This window comes from Pseudophryne corroboree, chromosome 5, assembly GCF_028390025.1.
Source record: "Pseudophryne corroboree isolate aPseCor3 chromosome 5, aPseCor3.hap2, whole genome shotgun sequence".
In the NCBI taxonomy this organism is placed as follows: domain Eukaryota; kingdom Metazoa; phylum Chordata; class Amphibia; order Anura; family Myobatrachidae; genus Pseudophryne; species Pseudophryne corroboree.
In genome coordinates this window covers 217,434,924-217,447,473 of record NC_086448.1, presented here as the reverse complement: position 1 = coordinate 217,447,473, position 12,550 = coordinate 217,434,924, and the positions used below count along the sequence as shown (strand labels likewise).

Below are 12,550 nucleotides of genomic sequence, written 5' to 3'. Positions count from 1 at the left end.
GCAGCCCTACTCTCTGAAGCTAGGTCCTGCTTCTTAGGCTACTGGACACCATTAGCTTCAGAGGGATCGTACGCAGGATCTCACCCTCGCCGTCTGATCCCAGAGCCGCGCCGCCGCCCCCCTCGCCGTCCGATCCCAGAGCCGCGCCGCCGTCCCCCTCGCAGAGCCGGAAGATAGAAGCCGGGTGAGTATGAGAAGCAAGAAGACTTCAAATCGGCGGCAGAAGACTCCGTTCTTCACTGAGGTAACGCACAGCACTGCAGCTGTGCGCCATTGCTCCCACACACCTCACATACTCCGGTCACTGTAAGGGTGCAGGGCGCAGGGGGGGGGGGGGGGCGCCCTGGGCAGCATTTGGACCTCTTTTTGTCAAAGGTAAACATATATACAGTTGGGCACTGTATATATGTATGAGCCCCCGCCAAGAAAATGTATATTTAAGCGGGACAGAAGCCCGCCGTCGAAGGGGCGGGACTTCTTCCTCAGCACTCACCAGCGCCATTTTTTCTCCACAGCTCCGCTGAGAGGAAGCTCCCCAGGCTCTCCCCTGCAAATACACGGTAGAAGAGGGTAAAAAGAGAGGGGGGGCACATAATTAGGCGCAAATATCAATATAAACAGCAGCTACTGTGTTAACATTAAGTTACTGTGTTATTCCTGGGTTTATAGCGCTAGGGTGTTTGCTGGCATACTCTCTCTCTGTCTCTCCAAAGGGCCTTGTGGGGGAACTGTCTTCAAAAAGGGCATTCCCTGTGTGTGTGGTGTGTCGGTACGCTTGTGTAGACATGTTTGACGAGGAAGGCTATGTAAAAGCAGAGCGGGAGCAAATGAATGTGGTGTCTCCGCCGACGGCGCCGACACCTGATTGGATGGATATGTGGAAAGTTTTAAATGATAATGTTAATTCCTTGCATAAAAGGTTAGAAAAAGCTGAAGCCTCAGGACAGTCAGGGTCTCAACCCGTGCCTGATCCTATGTCGCAGAGGCCGTCAGGGTCTCGGAAGCGCCCACTATCCCAAATTATTGACACAGATACCGACATGGATTCTGACTCCAGTGTCGATTACGATGATGCAAAGTTACAGCCTAAATTGGCTAAATCCATCCGTTATATGATTATAGCAATTAAGGATGTGTTGCACATCACAGAGGAAACCCCAGTCCCTGACAAGAGGGTACATATGTATGGGGAAAAGAAGCCGGAGGTAACCTTTCCCCCCTCACACGAACTAAATGAGTTATGTGAAAAGGCTTGGGAATCTCCAGATAAAAAACTGCAGATCTCCAAAAGGATTCTTATGGCGTATCCTTTCCCGCCAACGGACAGGTTACGCTGGGAATCCTCCCCTATGGTGGACAAAGCTTTAACACGCTTATCCAAGAAGGTAGCCCTGCCGTCACAGGATACGGCTGCCCTAAAAGATGCTGCGGCTCGCAAACAGGAGGTTACCCTGAAGTCCATTTATACGCATTCGGGTACCTTGCTGAGGCCGGCGATCGCGTCGGCCTGGGTGTGTAGTGCTGTAGCAGCATGGACGGATACCTTATCTGAGGAATATGATACCTTAGCAAGGATACTATATTGTTGACCTTGGGGCATATTAAAGACGCTGTCCTATATATGACAGATGCTCAAAGAGACATTAGTCTGCTGGGTTCTAGAATAAATGCTATGTCAATTTCTGCCAGAAGGGTCCTGTGGACTCGGCAATTGACAGGTGATGCCGACTCAAAAAGGCATATGGAAGGCGGAGCTAGGCCCGGTGGGGGCACATCTTCGAAATTTCATCCACAAGTGGGTTCACTCCCAGTTGGATCCCTGGGCAATAGATATTGTGTCTCAGGGATACAAGCTGGAATTCGAAGAGATGCTCCCTCACCGATACCTCAAATCGGCCCTGCCAGCTTCCCCCCACGAGAGGGAAATAGTGTTAACTGCAATTCACAAATTGTATCTTCAACAGGTGGTGGTCAAGGTTCCCCTCCTTCAACAAGGAAGGGGTTATTATTCGACCATGTTTGTAGTCCCGAAACCGGACGGTTCGGTCAGACCCATATTGAATTTAAAATCCCTGAACATGTACCTAAAAAGGTTCAAGTTCAAGATGGAATCGCTGAGAGCGGTCATCGCAAGCCTGGAAGGGGGGGATTTTATGGTGTCTCTGGACATAAAGGATGCATACCTTCATGTCCCCATTTATCCACCTCATCAGGCGTACCTCAGATTTGTGGTACAGGATTGTCATTACCAATTTCAGACGTTGCCGTTTGGTCTCTCCACGGCTCCGAGAATATTTACCAAGGTAATGGCGGAAATGATGGTGCTCCTGCGGGAGCAAGAGGTCACAATTATCCCATATTTGGACGATCTCCTCATAAAAGCGAGATCAAGAGAGCAGTTGCTGATCAGCGTAGCACTTTCTCTGGAAGTGTTACGGCAACACGGCTGGATTCTAAATATTCCAAAGTCGCAGTTGGTTCCTACGACTCGTCTGCTTTACCTAGGCATGATTCTAGACACAGACCAGAAAAGGGTTTATCTCCCGATAGAGAAAGCACAGGAACTCATGACACTGGTCAGGAACCTATTAAAACCAAAACAGGTGTCAGTGCATCACTGCACTCGAGTCCTGGGAAAGATGGTGGCATCATACGAGGCCATTCCCTTCGGCAGGTTCCATGCGAGGACCTTTCAGTGGGACTTACTGGACAAGTGGTCCGGATCACATCTTCAGATGCATCAGTTAATCACCCTATCCCCCAGGGCCAGGGTGTCTCTCCTGTGGTGGCTGCAGAGTGCTCACCTTCTCGAGGGCCGCAGATTCGGCATTCAGGTCTGGGTCCTGGTGACCACGGATGCAAGCCTCCGAGGGTGGGGAGCAGTCACACAGGGAAGAAATTTCCAAGGTCTGTGGTCAAGTCAGGAGGCTTGCCTTCACATCAACATCCTGGAACTAAGGGCCATATACAACGCCCTACGTCGCGGAGACCCTGCTTCGCAACCAACCGGTTCTGATTCAGTCAGACAACATCACCGCAGTGGCTCATGTAAACCGACAAGGCGGCACAAGGAGCAGGGTGGCGATGGCGGAAGCCACCAGAATTCTTTGCTGGGCGGAAAATCACGTAAGCGCACTGTCAGCAGTGTTCATCCCGGGAGTGGACAACTGGGAAGCAGACTTCCTCAGCAGTCACGACCTCCACCCGGGAGAGTGGGGACTTCATCAGGAAGTCTTCGCACAGATTGCAAGTCGGTGGGAACTGCCACAGGTGGACATGATGGCATCCCGCCTCAACAAAAAACTACAGAGGTATTGCACCAGGTCAAGAGACCCTCATGCGATAGCTGTAGACGACCTGGTGACACCGTGGGTGTTCCAGTCGGTCTATGTATTTCCTCCTCTTCCTCTCATACCCAAGGTGCTGAGAATAATAAGAAAAAGAGGAGTGAGAACAATACTCATTGTTCCAGATTGGCCACGAAGGACTTGGTATCTAGTTCTGCAAGAAATGCTCCCCGAGGACCCGTGGCCTCTTCCTCTAAGACAGGACTTGTTGCAACAGGGGCCCTGTCTGTTCCAAGACTTACCGCGGCTGCGTTTGACGGCATGGCGGTTGAACGCCGGATCCTAGCAGAGAAAGGCATTCCGGATGAGGTAATTCCTACGCCGATAAAGGCTAGGAAGGACGTGACAGCTCAACATTATCACCGTATATGGCGAAAATATGTTGCTTGGTGTGAGGCCAGGAATGCCCCTACGGAGGAATTCCAGCTGGGCCGTTCCTTCACTTCCTACAGCCAGGAGTGAATTTGGGCCTAAAATTGGGTTCCATTAAGGTCCAGATTTCGGCCCTATCCATTTTCTTTCAAAAGGATTTGACTTCTCTACCTGAAGTTCAGACGTTTGTAAAGGGAGTGCTGCATATTCAGCCCCCTTTTGTGCCTCCAGTGGCACCTTGGGATCTTAACGTGGTGTTGAGTTTCCTGAAATCCCACTGGTTTGAACCACTCAAAACGGTGGAGTTGAAATATCTCACGTGGAAGGTGGTCATGCTATTAGCCTTGGCTTCGGCTAGGCGTGTGTCAGAGTTGGCGGCTTTGTCACATAAAAGCCCCTATCTGGTTTTCCATGCGGATAGAGCATAATTGCGGACCCGTCCACAATTTTTGCCGAAAGTGGTTTCATCCTTTCATATAAACCAACCTATTGTGGTGCCTGTGGCTACTACTGACTTGGAGGATTCCGAGTTACTTAATGTGGTCAGGGCTTTGAAGGTTTATGTAGCCAGAACGGCTAGGGTCAAACAGAGTCTTTGTTTATCCTGTATGCTTCCAACAAGCTTGGTGCTCCTGCTTCAAAGCAAACTATTGCTCGCTGGATCTGTAACACGATTCAGCAGGCTCATTCTGCGACTGGATTGCCGCTGCCTAAATCAGTTAAGGCCCATTCCACGAGGAAGGTGGGCTCTTCTTGGGCGGCTGCCCGAGTGGTCTCGGCATTACAGCTTTGCCGAGCGGCTACTTGGTCAGGTTCAAACACTTTTGCAAAGTTCTTCAAGTTTGATACCCTGGCTGAGGAGGACCTTGTGTTTGCTCAATCGGTGCTGCAGAGTCATCCGCACTCTCCCTCCCGTTTGGGAGCTTTGGTATAATCCCCATGGTCCTTACGGAGTCCCCAGTATCCACTAGGACGTTAGAGAAAATAAGATTTTACTTACCGGTAAATCTATTTCTCGTAGTCCGTAGGGGATGCTGGGCACCCGTCCCAAGTGCGGAATTCTGCTGCAATACTTGTATATAGTTATTGCTTCAATAAGGGTTATGTTATGGTTGCATCAGGGTTGACCTGATGCTCTGTTGTTGTTCATACTGTTAACTGGGTAAGTTTATCACAAGTTATACGGTGTGATTGGTGTGGCTGGTATGAATCTTGCCCTGGATTACCAAAATCCTTTCCTTGTACTGTCAGCTCTTCTGGGCACAGTTTCTCTAACTGAGGTCTGGAGGAGGGGCATAGAGGGAGGAGCCAGAGCACACCAAAACCTAAATTCTTTCTTAAAGTGCCCATGTCTCCTGCGGAGCCCGTCTATCCCCATGGTCCTTACGGAGTCCCCAGCATCCACTACGGACTACGAGAAATAGATTTACCGGTAAGTAAAATCTTATTAGATAGATAGATAGATAGATAGATCACGGAGAGTTGGATGATTCTGAAAAAAAAAACCTCTCACCAGATTCACCCAGACAGCAATATCATTCGTTAATCCACAACTTCCATAAAATTTATTAAACTCTTTTCTCTATCGTCCTAAGTGGATGCTGGGGTTCCTGAAAGGACCATGGGGAATAGCGGCTCCGCAGGAGACAGGGCACAAAAAAGTAAAGCTTTACTAGGTCAGGTGGTGTGCACTGGCTCCTCCCCCTATGACCCTCCTCCAGACTCCAGTTAGATTTTGTGCCCGAACGAGAAGGGTGCAATCTAGGTGGCTCTCCTAAAGAGCTGCTTAGAGAAAGTTTAGTTTAGGTTTTTTTCTTTACAGTGAGTCCTGCTGGCAACAGGATCACTGCAACGTGGGACTTAGGGGGAAAGTAGTAAACTCACCTGCATGCAGAGTGGATTTGCTGCTTGGCTACTGGACACCATTAGCTCCAGAGGGATCGAACACAGGCCCAGCCGTGGAGTCCGGTCCCGGAGCCGCGCCGCCGACCCCCTTGCAGATGCTGAAGCGTGAAGAGGTCCGGAAACCGGCGGCTGAAGACTCCTCAGTCTTCATAAGGTAGCGCACAGCACTGCAGCTGTGCGCCATTTTCCTCTCAGCACACTTCACTGGGCAGTCACTGAGGGTGCAGAGCGCTGGGGGGGGGCGCTCTGAGAGGCAAATATAAACCTTATACAAGGCTAAAAATACCTCACATATAGCCCATAGGGGCTATATGGAGATATTTAACCCCTGCCTGACTGGAAAAATAGCGGGAGAAGAACCCGCCGAAAAAGGGGCGGGGCCTATCTCCTCAGCACACGGCGCCATTTTCTGTCACAGCTCCGCTGGTCAGAACGGCTCCCAGGTCTCTCCCCTGCACTGCACTACAGAAACAGGGTAAAACAGAGAGGGGGGGCACATTAATGGCTATATATATATATATATATTAAAGCAGCTATAAGGGAGCACTTAATATAAGGATATCCCTTGTATATATAGCGCTTTGTGGTGTGTGCTGGCAGACTCTCCCTCTGTCTCCCCAAAAGGGCTAGTGGGTCCTGTCTTCATTAGAGCATTCCCTGTGAGTTTGCGGTGTGTGTCGGTACGTGGTGTCGACATGTATGAGGACGATATTGGTGTGGAGGCGGAGCAATTGCCAAATATGCAGATGTCACCCCCCAGGGGGTCGACACCAGAATGGATGCCTTTATTTGTGGAATTACGTGATGGTTTATCTTCCCTTAAACAGTCAGTTGAGGACATGAGGCGGCCGGACAATCAATTAATGCCTGTCCAGGCGCCTCAAACACCGTCAGGGGCTGTAAAACGCCCTTTGCCTCAGTCGGTCGACACAGACCCAGACACGGGCACTGATTCCAGTGACGACGGTAGAAATTCAAACGTATTTTCCAGTAGGGCCACACGTTATATGATTTTGGCAATGAAGGAGACGTTACATTTAGCTGATACTACAGATACCGTAAAACAGGGTATTATGTATGGTGTGAAAAAACTACAAACAGTTTTTCCTGAATCAGAAGAATTAAATGACGTGTGTGATGAAGCGTGGGTTGCTCCTGATAAAAAGTTGATAATTTCAAAAAAAGTTATTGGCATTATACCCTTTCCCGCCAGAGGTTAGGGCGCGCTGGGAAACACCCCCTAAGGTGGACAAGGCGCTCACACGCTTATCCAAACAAGTGGCGTTACCCTCTCCTGAGACGGCCGCACTTAAGGATCCATCAGATAGAAAGATGGAAGTTATTCAAAAGAATATATACACACATGCAGGTGTTATACTACGACCAGCTATAGCAACTGCCTGGATGTGCAGTGCTGGAGTAGTTTGGTCAGAATCCCTGATTGAAAATATTGATACCCTAGATAGGGACAATGTTTTACTGTCGTTAGAACAAATAAAGGATGCATTTATCTATATGCGTGATGCACAGAGGGATATTTGCACACTGGCATCTCGGGTGAGTGCTATGTCCATTTCAGCCAGAAGAGCCTTATGGACACGACAGTGGACAGGCGATGCGGATTCAAAACGTCACATGGAGGTTTTGCCGTATAAAGGGGAGGAGTTATTTGGAGTTGGTCTATCAGACTTGGTGGCCACGGCTACTGCCGGGAAATCCACTTTTTTACCTCAAGTCACTCCCCAACAGAGAAAGGCACCGACTTTTCAACCGCAGCCTTTTCGCTCCTACAAAAATAAGAGAGCAAAGGGCTTGTCGTACCTGCCACGAGGCAGAGGAAGAGGGAAGAGACACCAACAGGCAGCTCCTTCCCAGGAACAGAAGCCCTCCCCGGCTCCTGCAAAAACCTCAGCATGACGCTGGGGCCTCTCAAGCGGACTCGGGGACAGTGGGGGGCCGTCTCAAAAATTACAGCGCGCAGTGGGCTCACTCGCAGGTAGACCCCTGGATCCTGCAGATAATATCTCAGGGGTACAGGTTGGAATTAGAGACGGATCCTCCTCATCGTTTCCTGAAGTCTGCCTTACCAACCGTCTCTTCCGAAAGGGAGAGGGTGTTGGAAGCCATTCACAAGCTGTACGCTCAGCAGGTGATAGTCAAAGTACCCCTATTACAACAAGGAAAGGGGTATTATTCCACTCTATTTGTGGTACCGAAGCCGGATGGCTCGGTAAGGCCTATTCTAAATCTGAAGTCCTTGAACCTCTACATAAAAAAGTTCAAGTTCAAGATGGAGTCACTCAGAGCAGTGATAGCGAACCTGGAAGAAGGGGACTTTATGGTATCCTTGGACATCAAGGATGCGTATCTACACGTTCCGATTTACCCCGCACACCAGGGGTACCTCAGGTTCATTGTTCAAAACTGTCACTATCAGTTTCAGACGCTGCCGTTCGGATTGTCCACGGCGCCTCGGGTCTTTACCAAGGTAATGGCCGAGATGATGATTCTTCTTCGAAGAAAAGGCGTATTAGTTATCCCATACTTGGACGATCTCCTAATAAGGGCAAGGTCCAGAGAACAGCTGGAGACAGCTTTAGCACTATCTCAAGAGGTGCTAAGACAACACGGGTGGATTCTGAATATTCCAAAATCCCATTTAATCCCGACAACTCGTCTGCTGTTCCTAGGAATGATTCTGGACACGGTTCAGAAAAAGGTTTTCCTTCCAGAGGAAAAAGCCAAGGAGTTATCCGATCTGGTCAGGAACCTCCTAAAACCAGGAAAAGTGTCAGTACATCAATGCACAAGAGTCCTGGGAAAAATGGTGGCTTCTTACGAAGCAATTCCATTCGGCAGATTCCATGCAAGAATATTCCAAAGGGATCTGTTGGACAAATGGTCAGGGTCGCATCTGCAGATGCACCTGCGAATAACCCTGTCACCAAAGACAAGGGTGTCACTTCTGTGGTGGTTGCAGAAGGCTCACCTATTAGAAGGCCGCAGATTCGGCATTCAGGATTGGATCCTGGTGACCACGGACGCCAGCCTGAGAGGCTGGGGAGCAGTCACACAAGGAAGAAACTTCCAGGGAGTATGGACGAGTCTGGAAAAGTCTCTTCACATAAACATTCTGGAACTAAGAGCAATCTACAATGCTCTAAGCCAGGCGGAACTTCTCCTGCAAGGAAAGCCGGTGTTGATTCAGTCGGACAACATCACGGCGGTCGCCCATGTAAACAGGCAGGGCGGCACAAGAAGCAGGAGTGCAATGGCAGAAGCTGCCAAGATTCTTCGCTGGGCGGAGAATCACGTGATAGCACTGTCAGCAGTGTTCATCCCGGGCGTGGACAACTGGGAAGCAGACTTCCTCAGCAGACACGATCTTCATCCGGGAGAGTGGGGGCTACATCCAGAAGTCTTCAACATGTTAATAGACCGTTGGGAAAGACCAATTGTAGACATGATGGCGTCTCGCCTCAACAAGAAACTGGACAAATATTGCGCCAGGTCAAGAGATCCACAGGCAATAGCTGTGGACGCACTGGTAACTCCTTGGGTGTACCAGTCAGTGTATGTGTTTCCTCCTCTGCCGCTCATACCAAAGGTATTGAAGATCATACGGCAAAGAAGAGTAAGAACAATACTAGTGGTTCCGGATTGGCCGAGAAGGACTTGGTATCCGGAACTTCAAGAGATGCTCACGGACGAACCGTGGCCTCTACCTCTGAGAAGGGACCTGCTACAGCAGGGTCCCTGTCTTTTTCAAGACTTACCGCGGCTGCGTTTGACGGCATGGCGGTTGAACGCCAGATCCTAAAAGGGAAAGGCATTCCAGAAGAAGTCATTCCTACCTTGATTAAGGCACGGAAGGAAGTCACCGTGAAACATTATCACCGCATTTGGCGAAAATATGTAGCGTGGTGCGAGGATCGGAAGGTTCCGACGGAGGAATTCCAAAAAGAATTGGCCTCTGTCCCTGAGGTCCAGACTTTTGTCAAGGGAGTACTGCATATACAGCCTCCTGTGGTGCCTCCGGTGGCACCGTGGGATCTAAATGTAGTTTTAGATTTCCTCAAATCCCATTGGTTTGAACCATTGAAAAAGGTGGATTTGAAATATCTCACATTGAAAGTGACTATGTTACTAGCCCTGGCCTCTGCCAGGAGAGTATCTGAATTGGCGGCTTTATCTTATAAAAGTCCTTATCTAATCTTCCATTCGGATAGGGCAGAACTGCGGACTCGTCCGCATTTTCTCCCTAAAGTGGTATCAGCATTTCATCTGAACCAACCTATTGTGGTGCCTGCGGCCACTAGCGACTTGGAGGACTCCAAGTTGTTGGACGTTGTCAGAGCCTTAAAAATATACATTGCAAGGACGGCTGGAGTCAGAAAATCTGACTCGCTGTTTATATTGTATGCACCCAACAAGTTGGGCGCACCTGCTTCTAAGCAGTCGATTGCTCGTTGGATTTGTAACACAATTCAACTTGCACATTCTGTGGCAGGCCTGCCACAGCCTAAAACTGTAAAAGCCCACTCCACAAGGAAGGTGGGCTCATCTTGGGCGGCTGCCCGAGGGGTCTCGGCATTACAACTCTGCCGAGCAGCTACGTGGTCGGGGGAGAACACGTTTGTAAAATTTTACAAATTTGATACCCTGGCAAAGGAGGACCTGGAGTTCTCTCATTCGGTGCTGCAGAGTCATCCGCACTCTCCCGCCCGTTTGGGAGCTTTGGTATAATCCCCATGGTCCTTTCAGGAACCCCAGCATCCACTTAGGACGATAGAGAAAATAAGAATTTACTTACCGATAATTCTATTTCTCGGAGTCCGTAGTGGATGCTGGGCGCCCATCCCAAGTGCGGATTATCTGCAATACTTGTACATAGTTATTGTTAACTAATTCGGGTTATTGTTAAGGAGCCATCTTTAAGAGGCCCTTTCTGTTGTCATACTGTTAACTGGGTTTAGATCACAAGTTGTACGGTGTGATTGGTGTGGCTGGTATGAGTCTTACCCGGGATTCAAAATGCCTCCCTTATTGTGTATGCTCGTCCGGGCACAGTACCTAACTGGAGTCTGGAGGAGGGTCATAGGGGGAGGAGCCAGTGCACACCACCTGACCTAGTAAAGCTTTACTTTTTTGTGCCCTGTCTCCTGCGGAGCCGCTATTCCCCATGGTCCTTTCAGGAACCCCAGCATCCACTACGGACTCCGAGAAATAGAATTATCGGTAAGTAAATTCTTATTTTTGTAAAATAATAAAGGACTCTTACCTTGATCTTAGCATTCGTGGGATATTATCTTAATAGGACTTGCTGTCCACCCCAGCCGGGGAGGAGCTCAAATGACAGCCTGTCCACCCACTATGTTTAATGGGGTGATTAGACTTAGTGGGTGGGCAGGCTGTCATTTGAGCTCCTTCCTGGCTGGGGTGGACAGCAAGTCCTATTAAGATCACAAATGTTAAGATCAATGTAAGAGTCCTTTATTATTTTACAAAAAGATTTTAATAAATTTTATGGAAGTTATGGATTAACGAGTGATATTGCTGTTTGGGTGAATCTGGTGAGAGGGTTTTTTTTAGAATCATCCATTCTCCGTGGTCAATTCCAAATCGTAGGACTATCTTAGAAAGAACTACAAAGAAACATTAACATACATTTGAGCGCTCTCCATACAACCATCTGTACTGTTGAATTACCGGTTCTCGACTGGCAGGAGGACTTGTATCGGAGAATAGCAGCCGGTTCTCCCCAAGGACTATTGGGACTAAGGCGGGATTTTTATAGTGCAAATTGGTTACTATTTTTTGTGTATATATATATATATATATATATATATATATATACACACACACACACACACACACTGTATATATAAAATATTATGGTCCAATAGGCTCCCGTGCCCTCTGGACAATACCAATGTCTCCCATTTCAAACTGGCAGCGGCACTTAGGGGTTTAGTGTAGATCCATCTGTATTAAGCACTATGGGGCAGATGTATCAGCAGTTGCTTAAAGTTCGTTATTGCCACTTTGGCACTTGACCGGTTTTTCGCGGGGAAGTGCCTCCACACATCACCTGTATGTCTGATCCCCGGGCCTGGCTTCATAGCCGTGCGCTATGTCTTTCCGCTGGTGATGTGCAGTCCTGCTTCCTAGTGCCATTCGTTTAGGCCCCACGCATGCGCACTAATAATTACGCCAACCTGTCACCCTGCGCATGTGCGATTCATCTATAAGGAATCCAGGGTCCGGAGTCGAGCGTAGCAGCGGGCATGCGCCATCTCTCCAGCTCCCAGCGCACTGTGCAACGCGACATGGCGCATGCACGGAGAAGCCCTAAGGACGCCATGGGCTCTCAATAAAGTTTTATATGAAAAAAAACAAACCTACAGCGAAATACTACAGTGTTGCAGCGCCAGCCCCGGGAAGGTGAAGTGACAGGAGGGGGGGATTGCGAGGTGAAGAGCTACCTCACCGTTAATACATTAGGTATGGTTCGCCTTCCCATGCACACAGCGCGGCATACGTTATTGTTCTGTGCGCTGTGTTTCGAAAAGTCCCAGCTGATATCTGCTTCATACATTGCTGTGAAGCGGGGAATGCAGGAATTAGCGTGCGCTGTGTGCACAAAGGCACATATCGATGCTTCATATATCTGCCCCAAAGTGACATACCAACATTTTGGGGCACAGCCCCAAAGATAGATAGATAGATAGATAGATAGATAGATAGATAGATAGATATATAGATATTTGTTAGAGAGTGTTTTAATTAGCCTCCTTGTTTTGGATAGATTTGCATATTTTGATGACGGTCTTATCCTCTCTATCTACTTACAGTTTAGTTTTTAAAATAAAAAAATCTATTAAGATGTGTATGCTTTCTGCTAGTTTAACCTTGTTTTCTTTAGG

The 12,550-nt window shown here is 48.7% G+C and overlaps 1 protein-coding gene across 17 annotated transcripts in view; it reads left to right on the top strand.

The window, feature by feature from the left end:
- The window catches only part of PARD3 (par-3 family cell polarity regulator), a 919,963-nt gene that overhangs the window by 450,884 nt on the left and 456,529 nt on the right, over positions 1-12,550 (top strand). The window lies entirely within an intron of this gene.